Source organism: Pelobates fuscus, chromosome 3 (genome assembly GCF_036172605.1).
Source record: "Pelobates fuscus isolate aPelFus1 chromosome 3, aPelFus1.pri, whole genome shotgun sequence".
Lineage (NCBI taxonomy): Eukaryota > Metazoa > Chordata > Amphibia > Anura > Pelobatidae > Pelobates > Pelobates fuscus.
Window position 1 is genome coordinate 268,230,632 of NC_086319.1, and position 14,980 is coordinate 268,245,611.

The following is a 14,980-nucleotide window of genomic DNA, read 5'->3' on the forward strand; positions in this document are numbered from 1 at the left end:
AACGTTACGGCTCTTGCGAGAGTAAACTCTAGCCCTGGAGCTACGGGCTAGAGTTCACTCTCAACACTGTGACCACCAGGGATTCCTGGTGGTCGCAGTGGTGAGAGTGAACTCTAGCCCCATAAACACACTGCCCCCACACACTATACACATTCACACACTGCCCCCCATACACACACACACTGCCCCCACACACACCATACACATTTACACACATTGCCTCACACACACATACACTGCCCACCCATACACACACAGCCCCCCATACTAACATTGCCACACACATACACAGCCCCCTCATACACACATTGCCCCACACACCCTACACATTCACACACTACACCCACTCACACACACTGAACCTTTCACACACACTGCACCCCTTACACATTGCACCACTGCTCCTATACCCTACTACAGCCTCATATCCCAGCAGACCCCAGGTAAGTTGTCAAACTGTTCTTAAACGGTTTGACTACTTACTCTGGGAGGGGGGCCCGGCCCTCCTGGCACCATAACGACTACACAGAGCAGTAGTGGTTATTGTGCATGGATTATTTCTTTAAATAATCTACAAGTGCCCCAGTAGCCAGCAAGCCAGCCAGCCCACAGGCCATCCAGCCAGCCAGCCAGCCCACAGGCTGACCAGTAGCCAGCCAGCCCACAGGCCACCAGTTAGGCTTACAGCCAGCAAGCCCACAGCCTGCCAACTGCAGCCAGCAAGCCACAGCCTGCCAGCCAGCAAGCCACAGCCAGCAAGCCACAGCCTGCCAGCCGCAGCCAGCAAGCCCACAGCCTGCCAGTCGCAGCCAGTAAGCCCACAGACTTCCAGCCAGCAACAGTAATTAAGGTAAGAGGAGCCATTTTGGCCTAGGTATCAGCGAGCTATGTTGTGTTGCTATATTGTGAATAGGAACCAGAGTGTTGGAGACCCCCCTCCAGGCCCCATTAGACTCCATTGTAGTCTCTAATGGGACCTGGAGGAAATTCTTTCTAACACACTCTCTAAAGGACACTGAGATAGCCTCTGCTAGAATGCTCCCCCCCCTCCATGGCCCATTAGCCCTCAATTGTAGTCTCTACTGGGGCCTTGAAGGGATTATTGCACTTTTGTTCCTTGTGTCTAAAGATTGTGTAGGGTGTGGCTGGAGGCGGTGCATGGAGGCGGGACATGGGTGGCGCTTGCTGCGGAGTATAGGTGGGGCCTGTAAGGGGGCCCTTGATTTATCTTGCCTGGGGGCCCTGAGGGTTCTCAGTCCGCCCCTGTCTGTGGCAGATTTAAAAATGCAGTACAGGTCCCGAGAAATATTTTTGCTAGGACAGAACACCAAAATGCAGGACTGTCCTGGCAAATTTAGAACTGTTAGCACCTATTGGTTGGGGGGAGGGGGAGGGGGAATGGTCTGAAAACTATGAACACAACTCTTCTGGAATACTCTGCCAATCCAATTTGTGAAATTAATCAGAACTAACATATGACCTGAAAAAAGGCAACTTTCTGTTTATCCTTTTCCTCACACTGAAAACAAGATTATCTGTGAAGGTCTTATCTCTCTTTAGGTTTTGTTTGAGTTGATGTAAGATGTTTTTCTTCTGTCTACATATACTTTGAGAATTGTTTACATGAGTGTTGAAAAATATTTTGAAATATATATATGGCTGTTTGCCATTCTTGAGGAAGCTCACAATGCTCCACCATCAACATAAGGTTGTTGGACCTCTGTGAAGCTTTCAAAATTTAAATTTAGGAACAAAATAAACTGAATCCTTCATACCTAAAATACTTTGGGTTATAACAAACAGTGTGCGTTTTAATCTACTTTGTGCAGAGGGACACAATATATTGTCATTAACCCCTTAAGGACCAAAATTCACAAGGCTGTTTCCATCAAAACTTGAGAAAGTATTATTATTATATATTATTATAGTATATATATTTATATATATCGTTTGCCAACGGTTCGGTCAGTGTGGTTGTCTTTTGTGTGTTTCTAACTGAATGCTATTTGTGCTTCACTTACTCTCCACGAACATCCCTTTCGCGGTACGAAGCCATTTAATTTTTGAGTCAAGACCAGACTCTGATACATCAAGAAATATTAAATTTTATTTCAGAAAATGCCATTATTCAAGTTCCCATGAACAGTCCAGGTTTCATAAGCAATTTATTCCTGTTAAAAAAGAAAGATGCTGGTCACAGACCTAAACATATCTAAACAATTTTGTCAGATACCATAATTTCAAGACAGAGACACACATGCATATAAATTGCCTGGAACTCATGGCAGGATTCTTCTTCTTACACAGGTGTGCGAAAGAAAAATCCAATTGTTGTGTCCTTCTCAAGATGGACAATATTTCAGCAGTTCAATACGTGAATCAATTAGGAGGCATGAAATCCAAACAACTAGCAGACATTGCCAAAGAATTTTGTCACTTTTGCCTCGATTGCAACATAGTTTTACAAGCAGAATATTTTCCCGGCCTGTCCAATACGATAGCAGATTGGAATTCCCGTTTCCTAGTGGATTACAGGGACTGGATGTTGGATCCAAGCACTTTCCAACGCCTTTTTTTCCCTATGGGGCCCATTGCAATGTAACCTTTTTGCATCACGTCTCAATTGCCAGTTAGAAAACAATTTCAGCTGGCGTACAGATCCAGAGGTATTAGGTCAAGATGTGTTTCTTCAATGCTGGAAAAACAGAGTCAATTATGCATTCCCACTATTTGCGATGATATCTCGGGTTCTTCTGAAAGCATGGTCTCAGAGATCAACCCTAGTGTTAGTGACTTCTCTTTGGCCATCACAGCCGTGGTTCCCTCAACTTCTCAGCATGCTGATAGATTATCTGAGACTCATACGAATGCGTCAGGATTCCCTTCGCGATCCGGATGGTAACCTTCATTCCCTTGTGGTATCAGACCAACTACCACTAATAGCATCACTTATCCCAGGTCACACAACTTGAGAATTTCCAGATTTAACTAGAAACATTCTCTCAGAAGCTTGGGCACCAGGTTCCGATTTACCAAATATACTTAATTTTTGTCTTCCGCTTTTGACTCAGGGAAAGCATACTGCACTATTAATATGTATCAGCAAACCATAACCCGATTGAATCCTTTCCAGTGGGCAAGCACCCTTTATTCTGTAGACTTATGAAGGGCTTTAGATTCAAATGCCCTCCTTGCCCTAGATATAATTCTACATGGGATGTTAACCTAGTTCTCCAGTTATTAGAATATTGGGGTGATAATGACTCATTATCTTTGAAATTATTGTCAATTAAACTTACCGTTTCACTTTGTCTCATTTCTTCTAAAAGAGTTTCTGATGTTGAGGCTCTGGACCTCAAAAATAAACAATATACTCCAGATGGGGTTCAATTTTCTATAATTATACATACTAAAACTAACCTACACTCCATTTTCTATCCTTTTTTTTTACTGATCACCCTCTTTTATGTGTTAGAGCTTAAAACCTCTTCCTTAAGACATTCTAATTTATCTCAATGTTAATCTCTTCTCAAAAGCATTTTCTCCCTGTCACTTCTACATCTTTAGCCACATGGGTAAGACAAACTATGTCCATGGCAGATATTGATATTTCTATATTTGGAGCTCACACCTCCAGAGGAACTATGTCTACTAAAGTTTTCCAAGCAGGAGGCCCTTTATCAGATTTATTAAAAGCTGCAGATTGGTCTTTGGAATCTACATTTAAAAAGTTTTACTTTAGACCTAACATGCATGTTTCAAAAGTAATTCCTTTATTTGTTTAGATATATATTTTATGTTATTATTTTTTGTTATACAATTCAAGATTTTCCTAGTCTTAATGTCAGAAAATATAGATTTTATTAAAGACAGGAGGCAAGTATTATCCCTCCCATTATCCCATCCTCTTATTTGTATTTCAGCTTGAACCAGTTTGGAGTTTTTTCTAGTGCTTACCTGTTCGAAGAATTTATTAGTTTGGATTACTTCTCTAAAGTCGCAGCTCGAAAGATGAAGAGGATTGGGGGACGTTCCCTATATATATAAACTATGCTGGATGCTGATTGGCTATTGGATAGTCCATTGCAACTACTTGGCTGTTTTTTTTTTAATATTGTCTCACTAAACTTTATTGAAATATTCTTTGCTCCCGGAGTTTAGTAAAGAAATTTAATGCATATTACTCGCCTCCTGTCTATAATAAAATCTATATTTTCTGACGTTAAGACTAGGAAAATCTTGATTTATCTATTGATTCTGTTCTATCTGCTCTCATTCACTTATCTGAAATTGATACATTGTAGATGGTTTCCTACTGCAGCTCCTAGTCTTTCTTTTTTGTCAACTATATTGTGTCAGTTGCCATAAAGACGTGTTGTCCTCCCAATGTTCCGTATATGTTCAGTTTCTCTTTTTTTCCAGAATACCCTAATAAACTTTTAATTAAAATGAAAAAAAAAAATTTTTTTAATTTAAATTTCAATTTTGTTGTAATATCAGTACACTAGATGACTCTGCATAATGCTATGGGGCAGTACGGCTTGGTGATGGTGTGTGAACTCTATTATATCAAAAAACATGAAGATATGGATTTATTGTTAATGAAGAATATTTCAAAGGAGCACTAAGCACCAGTCTTTCAGTCAGTGTTCATAGATCATTGACCAATCTTTGAGAAACATTTGTGGTTGAGCCGCAAGCTTGCACACAGCTTTTCATTCACAGACTTCTAATTGAGCTGTAGTGCACCTCATTGAGAAGTAGTTGCAAGGTATACACCAAGCTAAAGTTCATTATGTGTTTGGAGTGTCCCTTAAGGAGAGTATCTTTGTAAATGGTCTTCCTGTTGTTATGGTGCATCTGATTGTTTGATCTTAGGCACTTTACATTAATGCTTTAGTTTCCTGAGCAATTTCCTCATCAAATTGATCTCTTCTTCCACATTATATTAACCTCCTAATTAACCTCCTAATGGCTAGAGTGTGAGTAGTAGTTTAATATATATATATATTTTCATTTTTTTTTTTTACGTGCCTGGTCCTTGAAGGGTTAATACACAAGCCCTTTTGAAGGACTCACAAGGTTTACTTTAAGGAAGTGGAAAGAGTGATATTGTCTTTCTTACATCAGTGAGCTTAATCTGAAGCAATCAAGCTAATAATACAGAGGCTCATTTTACTTGTATTTTGCATTTGAACCTTCTGGCTGGTTCATGCTGGAATGCAATTGCTATAGTTCCTGCATAATAGGGAAATTCCCTGAACACTAAGAGACTCCCAGAGTGGTTAGTTTCTCTGTGAATCTGATTTTTAACAATTCTTTCTTAGTAAGTTAGTTTGAGTTTTGTTGAAGGTACTGCTCTTTCAAAATGTACCTGTCCCTAATTATATTACCAGATTTTTTTGTCCCTAATTATATTACCAGGTTTTTTTCTATTCCTTCCTTCTATGTTGAGTTATGGTTACCCCAGGTTGCTATTTGAAAGAACTTATTAAAGGAGGACAGTCAATTCTCTAGAAAATACACTACTGAATCTAACATTGAATATCAGCTGTAACTTGTGTTGTTAACCTTTTTTCATGTGATGCTCCATTTTCTTTTGAAATTATATAAAATATTTAGCTAATGACGTTACAATCCAGTTCAATCAGATCAAACTTTGCAAACAAAGAGAAAACAGAAACAGTGTTTAGTTTCTCCCCCTTTCTCTATGCTGATCGCAGGTACAAAGGACAGAGCTTATAATAACGATTGACAGGGAGCCAAGATGGAGGTGTCCAGTTTCAAGATATAGAGACTTGTAGATTTCTACATTTGATTGCATTTTTCACACCTCACAAACACATAGATATAGGGGATAAGTAAACATAATATTACAAATCATGGGAAGTGACAGTTCTTTTTTAAGTGAGGACATTTCCGTTGTTGTTTCTGAAGGTAAGTGAGCCCCACTTTTATGCTTCTAACCATGTCAAGTTTTTCTGGCAACAAGAGATTACTTAGAGCGCTATTCACGAAAGCCAGACTGCAAAATCCAGACATTGCTGATCATATTCATCAATTTCCAGATTTTGTAATTCAGGCTCTTAATGCTTCTGGATGGCTGAACTCTCCAGGCCCATATTAAAAGAAAATCCAAACTGTTTTCCTGCTGGCAGCGCTAGCAGCCAGCGGGCAAATAGTTAATAATCCTCGGCGGTGTGAGGGTTAATTATGTGGCAGCTGGCCAGTACTTGCTAGCCAGCCACTACACTAAAAAAAGATTAAACTAATAAAAATAGTATGGGGGTTTTTGAGACCCCATATTACTGTAATGGAGATTGTAACCTCCATATGCACCCATTTACCATGCATGCCATTGTCCCCCTTCCCAATTCCAGAATGCCACAACTGGAAAAATCAAAATCACAGCCAAGTCTCAAGAGAAGTGAAACTCTATGGCCAATGCAATCGGAATGTGGTCATTATCACTGGTGTTTAGTGAATAACCCTGTTACTGGTTTCCGGGTTAACCTATACCAGTTTTAGGGTTTCTCTTTTACTACCTTTACCATTCCTACTGTTCTAACCAGGCTGGTGGATACCATCGACAGTGGACAATCATCTACTGCTTAGGTGTACTCTTGTTCTAATTGGATAACTAGCTGTTTTCACTACGATTTCATTTTCTGGTAATTATACCGTAGTAAAATTTCCTTCTATAGACCTATTTTGATCTATTTTTTTTTATTGTTTTGTCTCTCCCTCTCTATTGATTGAATTCCAAGTTTCCTTTCTAGACTTGTGGATGATAGATTTGGTGGCCTGCTGGAACCTTTTAGGTTGTCTGTACGTTGGTGAGATGGCATTCACATTGTTTCTTACAGAGGATTGTAGTTATTGCATGTTTATAGTTATTTTCTGAACATTTTGTATTATCTGTCCCTACTCCCTACCATGTTTAACTTGGGTATTTCCCAAGTGCTAATGCTGAGACATTTGGTCTAGAAAAAGGAACATTCTTCCATTTTTACCATAATGTTCCCTTCCTGTTTAATAAAAGCAGCATTATGCTCCCACCCTTTTTCTGTGAAGGATGTGGAACTAGTAATGCAATCTCTTTGATATAAAGTGAGCTATCCTATTTATACTAATTTTAGGTCATTGTTTCTTTAATTTCATCCGTGTTTTCAGACAACGTGTATTAATGCTTCAATTTCCAGAGCTATTTCTTTCTAAAATTGATCTCCTCTTGGATGTTCTATTAACCCCCTAATAACCAGGGGTTGGTTACTAGCTTTTTTGTTTTTGCGCCTGGCACATTAGTGATCTTTGAGGGGTTAAGGCCTGGACAGCTCAGTCATACCGGGAGAAAGAATAGCTGCACGGTTTGTCATCATTAGTCAGGGAAAGAATAGGTTCTTGATCAGGAAAATATATTTATGGAAAGTATGGAACAATCTACCTTATTATTTGTAAAGTGTCCATGACCCAGATAATGTGACAACTGTGAAAATATCAATGCCAACTATTAAAGGAACAGTCCAAACACATGCAGTACTTTAGCTTGCTGATGTGCTTTATTTGTGATGAGTGTGTCCTCTTTTACGGATTTTAATAGAAAGTCCTGTTACTTCCTGGGGGGGGGGGGGGGGGGTCGAAGGGGAGGGATAAGAGATCTGCAGCTTCTGCAGCTTTTGCAAGCTGTTTTCAGATATACCCCAAGAAAACAAAGCATAACTAATGCATGCATGTTTTCATTCAGGGCATATCTACTATTTTTTTTTTACGTATTTAATGTATTTAAGTAGTGGGGTGTCCCTTTAAGTAAAACCTAAAAATTCTACTTTAATAACCACCTGAAGTAAAATCAACAGTAGTTCTTCTAATTATCTGCTACTCGGTGGCAGTTACAAGACGTTCTTATTTCTGATTATCCCTGGCATTGATATGTTTGCAGCTAAACAAAATGAAAGGGAATTAGTATTAAGCCATTAAGTAAAGGTCAATAAGGCATTTCCTACCCATCCCTATATCAGTCTGCACACACTAGATAACTGAATATGCAGCTGTGTTTATAGTAAAATTCTTTCATGGGAGGAACCTCCTAAACATTCTAAGGAGGAAAGAGATCATTCACTACTGTATCTCTTTTTAACTCACTCGCAACTTTCTCAATAAAATCAGTGTTAACTACCTTGGGTGTCCTCTAAATAACATGATGGTAGGCATCATCGTGTTAGATAAGATGTCACTGGTAGACATTTTGAATGCATGTTCATGGTGCCAACATTCCCTGTTCTTGTATTTAGTCCCTCCACCTCCCAGCTAGTTTAGGGGACTGCATTACTCCTTAAAATTCAGAGGGGGTGCACACTCTTTAGTTATCTGTTAGGATAAGCAGAGCTGTATTTACATCATAAGCTCCTTTAGGCACCTCCCAACCTCCACATATCCAAACTAATTTTTTCAATTACTATTTTAAATATGATAAAAATGTTTGCACATACAATGAGTGTTTGTATGTATGTGCATATAGCATGTGCACAACTGTTGGAGTGGGTAAATGTCTGAGTGCATGTGCTTCTGTCTATGTGTGTGTAGTGTGTGTTTGTTACAGTGTGAGGTGGCGGGGCCATGTACAGATCACCGTGTTCAGTCTGAGGGGGCAGGGCCATGCACAGATCACTGTGTTCAGTCTGAGGGGGTGGGGCCATGCACAGATCACTGTGTTCAGTCTGAGAGGGTGGGGCCATGCACAGATCACTGTGTTCAATCTGAGGGGGTGGGACCATGTACAGATCACTGTGTTCAGTCTGAGGGAGCGGGGCCATGCACAGATCACTGTGTTCAACCTGAGGGGGCGGAGCCATGCACAGATCACTGTGTAGAATCTGAGGTAAGTGGGGCCTTGTACAGATCACTGTGTTCAGTCTGAGGGGCGGGGCCATGCACAGATCACTGTGTTCAATCTGAGGGGGCGGGGCCATGCACAGATCACTGTGTTCAGTCTGAGAGGGTGGGGCCATGCACAGATCACTGTGTTCAATCTGAGGGGGTGGGACCATGTACAGATCACTGTGTTCAGTCTGAGGGAGCGGGGCCATGCACAGATCACTGTGTTCAACCTGAGGGGGCGGAGCCATGCACAGATCACTGTGTAGAATCTGAGGTAAGTGGGGCCTTGTACAGATCACTGTGTTCAGTCTGAGGGGCGGGGCCATGTACAGATCACTGTGTTCAGTCTGAGAGGGTGGGGCCATGCACAGATCACTGTGTTCAACCTGAGGGGGCGGAGCCATGCACAGATCACTGTGTAGAATCTGAGGTAAGTGGGGCCTTGTACAGATCACTGTGTTCAGTCTGAGGGGCGGGGCCATGCACAGATCACTGTGTTCAATCTGAGGGGGCGGGGCCATGCACAGATCACTGTGTTCAGTCTGAGAGGGTGGGGCCATGCACAGATCACTGTGTTCAATCTGAGGGGGTGGGACCATGTACAGATCACTGTGTTCAGTCTGAGGGGGCAGGGCCATGTACAGATCACTGTGTTCAGTCTGAGAGGGTGGGGCCATGCACAGATCACTGTGTTCAGTCTGAGGGAGCGGGGCCATGCACAGATCACTGTGTTCAATCTGAGGGGGCGGAGCCATGCACAGATCACTGTGTAGAATCTGAGGGGGTGGGGCCTTGTACAGATCACTGTGTTCAGTCTGAGGGGCGGGGCCATGTACAGATCACTGTGTTCAATCTGAGGGGGTGGGGCCATGTACAGATCACTGTGTTCAGTCTGAGGGGCGGGGCCATGCACAGATCACTGTGTTCAATCTGAGGGGGCGGGGCCATGCACAGATCACTGTGTTCAGTCTGAGGGGGCGGGGCCATGCACAGATAACTGTGTTCAGTCTGAGGGGGCGGGGCCATGCACAGATCACTGTGTTCAGTCTGAGGGGGCGGGGCCATGCACAGATAACTGTGTTCAGTCTGAGGGGGCGGGGCCATGCACAGATAACTGTGTTCAGTCTGAGGGGGTGGGGCCATGCACAGATCACTGTGTTCAGTCTGAGGGGGCGGGGCCATGCACAGATCCTGCTCCTCAAACTGAATGCTGGAACAGCAGACACCAGGCAGGAGGTATGGAGTGCCAGTATAAGAAGGTTGAAAATTGGCATGTATGGGAATTGATAATACATTTAATACATTATTATTAATACATTTAAAAGTCCATCATTTCATCACCTGTGAGCAGCATACGATTCACTTGTTCACCTACACCCTATACTGAATGTATCATATCATGACTATCTAATGAATGTGGCAGTGAACAAACTTTAAAAATTGCTATACATAAATGCAGGGATTGAATTTATTTACTTTGTTCTTCTGAATTCATAATTTCAGTCTCAAAATTCAGTTTGATGTAAAATTGGTTTGTGATTGAGAGTTGTTGTTGAGTGGCAGTGGCTTCTAGACTTGCTAAGTTCTTTAAATTGACACAGTTTGGATTTTAGAAATATTTCAGTTGTGAAGAATTTCGGTCGAAGTGCGATACAAATAGACACCAAAACGGTCAAAATTTTGCTGTATTTCAATTCTGATTGATCTCCAAGTCTACAACATCTCACATCTTATGTCATTTTCATTAATAACTTTGTATATATGAGTGGCAGAATCTAAGAAATGTCAGCAAATAAATCAATTCGGCATGTATGGCTTCTGATTGGAGCACAAATTGCTGTTTTATCGCATCTCTCAGAAAGGGTTAGTTGATTGGTTAAAATGAAGTGATTTATAATGTGCCAATATTTTCCTTTATCTGCGACACATTCCTGCTTGTGCCTTCCCGACAGTTTAGCCCTATGCCTCTTTTTTTGTAGTTTTAAATAGTGGTGCTTTTAAAGTATAAAAAAGAGTGGCAAGAGTTTGCTTTTTTCCCCACAACAAATGTTTCTGCCACGCTTAAAATTACTAATTTGTTTTATTAAATTGGGTAATAGTAACAACCTTGGATGTGGGGCAAAAGTAACATCCCCAGGACGTACTTGAAAACCAAAGCAATCTGAACGTACCTTTCCTGGTTTAATACTTTGTTATTATTATTACTATTTAGTGATGCAATCAATGGTAATCAGTAGTGAAATAATCAGTAAAAAAAAAAATTAAGCAAAAACATTATTTCCTAAAGTTAGCATGATTAAAAAAAAGAAGAAAAAAGGGTCTAAATAACTACTAGAACAAGAAAGGAAAAGTATAAAAAAAAATTATATTTTTTTCACACTACAGAAAATGCAAAAAACCATACCAAGATAAGTGAGAAGTGGGGGCGGGGCCTGGCCGCCGAGCTGGAAGGACGTGGAGCACATCAGCTCCTCCACAAACCCTTGCAAAACTGGCTAAATATGCCCAGTTCCCTCTGGAAATCACACCAAACAGATGCCAACTGGCAGGGGGACCCAAGCGACATCTGCATGTGCAAAGTCAGCTCCTGTCCGACTGCCGACGACACTGTATGGGCCGCTGAGTTTGGGCCTGCCGTGAGGCTCTGGCGGGAGAAACGGCCGATCTCCCGTGCTTGGTCCGGCAGGGCCTCCCTCGAGCTCATCACAGGCCCCGTTCCCCCCCCTGTGGGCCGGTGGGGGTTATCCCGGCCCCCCCACCGGGGAGGCAGAGCACACTCCAGGGAGCTGGACAACGGCGAGACCAGTCTGGGACCGCATGGCACAAGCTAAGATGGCCGCCCGATAAACTGCACGACGGAGCAGAGTGACCGCAGTACCTGAGAGGAGGCTGGATGCCCCCCAGGAGGTCAGTGTGAACAACAGCAATAGCAGCAATTACCAACCCCAAGTTGACACTGGGGGGGAGCAGCTGGAGAGTGACCATGCCACACATGAGCGAACCGCAACAGCCCCCTCACGGGACCCCTACCCACTAGATAGGAGACTTCTGCCTCCGGTCACTGTTCGCATGATAGCAGCAGCACAAGCGTTTAGCGGAGACAGACACCGGAGACCTACCACTCAAGCACACAAAGTGAGGATCCTCAAAGTGAGAGACCTGGCACCTGCGATGAACCCCTGTACACTGATCCTCTCGGAGCATTGCGAGGAAGCAGACTCACACTTACTGATAGCCCAAGTCACCAAGAAAATGACGGCATGGATCTAACTCCCACCCGAGGCAGACACTGTACCAAACCGCAAGTACACCATAAGAGAACTATCATTCTGCCACTTGCCTGGACTGCACCTAATATGGCTGTTCCCAAGCTTGAGTCTCTCTGCAGTCGCTACACTTCAGAGGCAAGCCTCACGGCACACAGACACTGACTCTCATCTGGCTGACGGGGGGTTAACCTGGGGTGGCAATCCATGTCTGAAGCTTCTCTATATTGATCTACTAAACTGATCGGCGTGACCTTTTGATTTAGTTAAACTGTTGACAACACCAACTTTGCTAAGACTCTCTCCTAAGACCTAGCTTGAATGTCATTATATGTTTTAATAGCTTTAATAATCTTAATAGCCCTAGTCTGTCTAAGTCACTAGCGTTGCAAACCAGAGTTAACTATATCACTCATAGACTAGCTACTGCACGGCTTAAGCCACATACTCACATAGGTAATGCTGCCACACTAGCAAAGCACAAACCATGGCAACCACAATGCAGCATATCCCACAAAATCATATGTAATCGCCCAAGCGAGAACCCGCATATCTGTACACACCTCACTGTAACATTGAGCGAGATCAATCTTGACATGCACACATTTACCATGAATGTCTTATAGCTTGTTATCTTCACGAGAAAAAACAAAAAAAAACTGCGCTGTTTAACCTGTCACGATATGTAATGTTATGAAACTGCTTGCAGCAGCTGTCGTGGCTCTGCACGCTTGCTGTCATTTCATGCGCAAATAAAATAAAGAATGTTAAAAAAAAAAAAGATAAGTGAGAAGTAGGGACAGAGTCTGTCCCTGCTTCTCACTTATCTTGGTATGGTTTTTTGCATTTTTTTTATATGTTTGGGGTTTGTTTATACTTTATACTATAGTGGTCTGTTTGTATGATATTTCTGTCATTTATATACCACGCATTGCGTGTTCATATGTGTCTGTATACATATGTTGTTTTGGTAAATGCTTTATTATAGCATGACTTTGTATTTCTGTGGATACTATTTAAAGAGACAGACCCAGAGTATATATATACCCATGTAAATAAAGTTTATTCATTTCATACATATAAAGATTTTTGGTGTGCTCCTTACTCTATTTACATTGTCATGTTTTTGGTTTTTTTTTAGGGGATAGAGCCCTATGTGGGTGAGCACCCAGCATATATTACATTAGCCTTTTCCTGGGGCTAATTCTACGTTTAGTCGAGTGTGCCCACCTTGTCTCATTTTTTATGTCCCCATGTATCCCAGGGTCCCCATGTCACTAGGAAGACGGGGAGACCTGGGGAGACCTGGGGACACGGGGAGACCTAGGGACACGGAGACACCAGTGACACTGGGAGACTAGGGGACACATGGAGACACTGGGAAAATAGGGGACACTTGAAGACATGGGGACACCAGGGACACAGACACTAGAGACACTGGCTGGGGGACTGAGACATGGGGGCACTGGGAGACATGGGGACATTGAGACACTGGGAGACATGGAGGCACTAGGAGACATGGGGACAGTGAGACACTGGCCAACTGGGGGCACTGGGAGACTAGGGGGCACTGAGAAACCAGGGACACTGGCTGGGAGACATAGGTGCACTGAGAGACATGTGGACAATGTGTCCCCATGTGTCTCTGTGTCATAATGTCTCCCAATGTACCTTAGTGTCTCAGTGTCTGCCATAATGTCTCCCAATGTCCCTTAGTGTCTCAGTGTCCCCATGTCTTGCAGCCATTCCCCCCATCCCTCACTTCACTGAGCTGTAGGCTGTCTCTGCAGGGTGGGAGTTGCTGTCTGGACTCTCTGTAGCTGCACCCCTGCAGATCAGTGAGTATAGATAGGCAGGGAGGGAGGGATATGCTGGAATGTCCTATCCCTGCCTGTCTCCAAAAACAGCGACCCCTACTGGCCAGTGCTGCTATTGCATTGCAATCTCTTGTTTATACTGGACCCCAGGGAATGTCACACTCCTGCACCTAAAAGGTAAGAAACAGGAGGGTGACTAAAATATTTTGTATATGTGTGTTTGTTTGTATGTGTGTCTGTCTCTGTGTGTGTCTGTATGTGTGTGTATGTGTGTGTCTGTCTGTCTGTATATGTGCCTGTCTGTGTATGCACTATGCATGTGTCTTTGTATGTATGTGTGTCTTGTGTGTATGTGTCTGTGTGTGTATCTGTCTGTATGTATGTGCCTGTGTGTATGTATGTATCTTTGTATGTGTGTGTGTCTGTGTGTATGTATGTTTGTCTATGAGTATGTGTGTCTGTCTGTGTCTGTGTGTGTGTGTCTGTATGTATGTGTCTGTGTGTATCTGTGTCTGTCTGTCTGTATGTGTCTTTGTATGTATGTGTGTCTCGTGTTTGTGTGTGTGTGTGTTTGTGTCTGTGTCTATGTATGTGTGTCTATCTGTGTGTATGTATGTGTGTATGTGTCTGTACGTATCTGTCTGTCTGTATATGTCTATGTGTGTGTTTCTCAATGTATGTATGTGTCTGTATGTGCGTGTGCCTGTCGAGAGGCGGGGAGATGAACGGGGCGGGGGGGGGGGGCATGGATCAGTTTCGCCCCATGGATTGTGTGCATGCCACTGGATACCCCTGGTGTATAAGGTACAGCCATGGATTCCATGCGTAAGACAGCCTTAGTAACTCAAAAGAGGAGATATCATGCTATAACTATGTGCTATGGGTATGGCTCATGAGACTAGGCACTTCTTAAAGGGATGCAGTAGGCACTATAACCATTTCATCTAACTGAATTGCTTAAAGTGATACTGCTCAAAACCAGTGTGAGACTGAGTGGACGGACAGTGACAGGTGACTCCA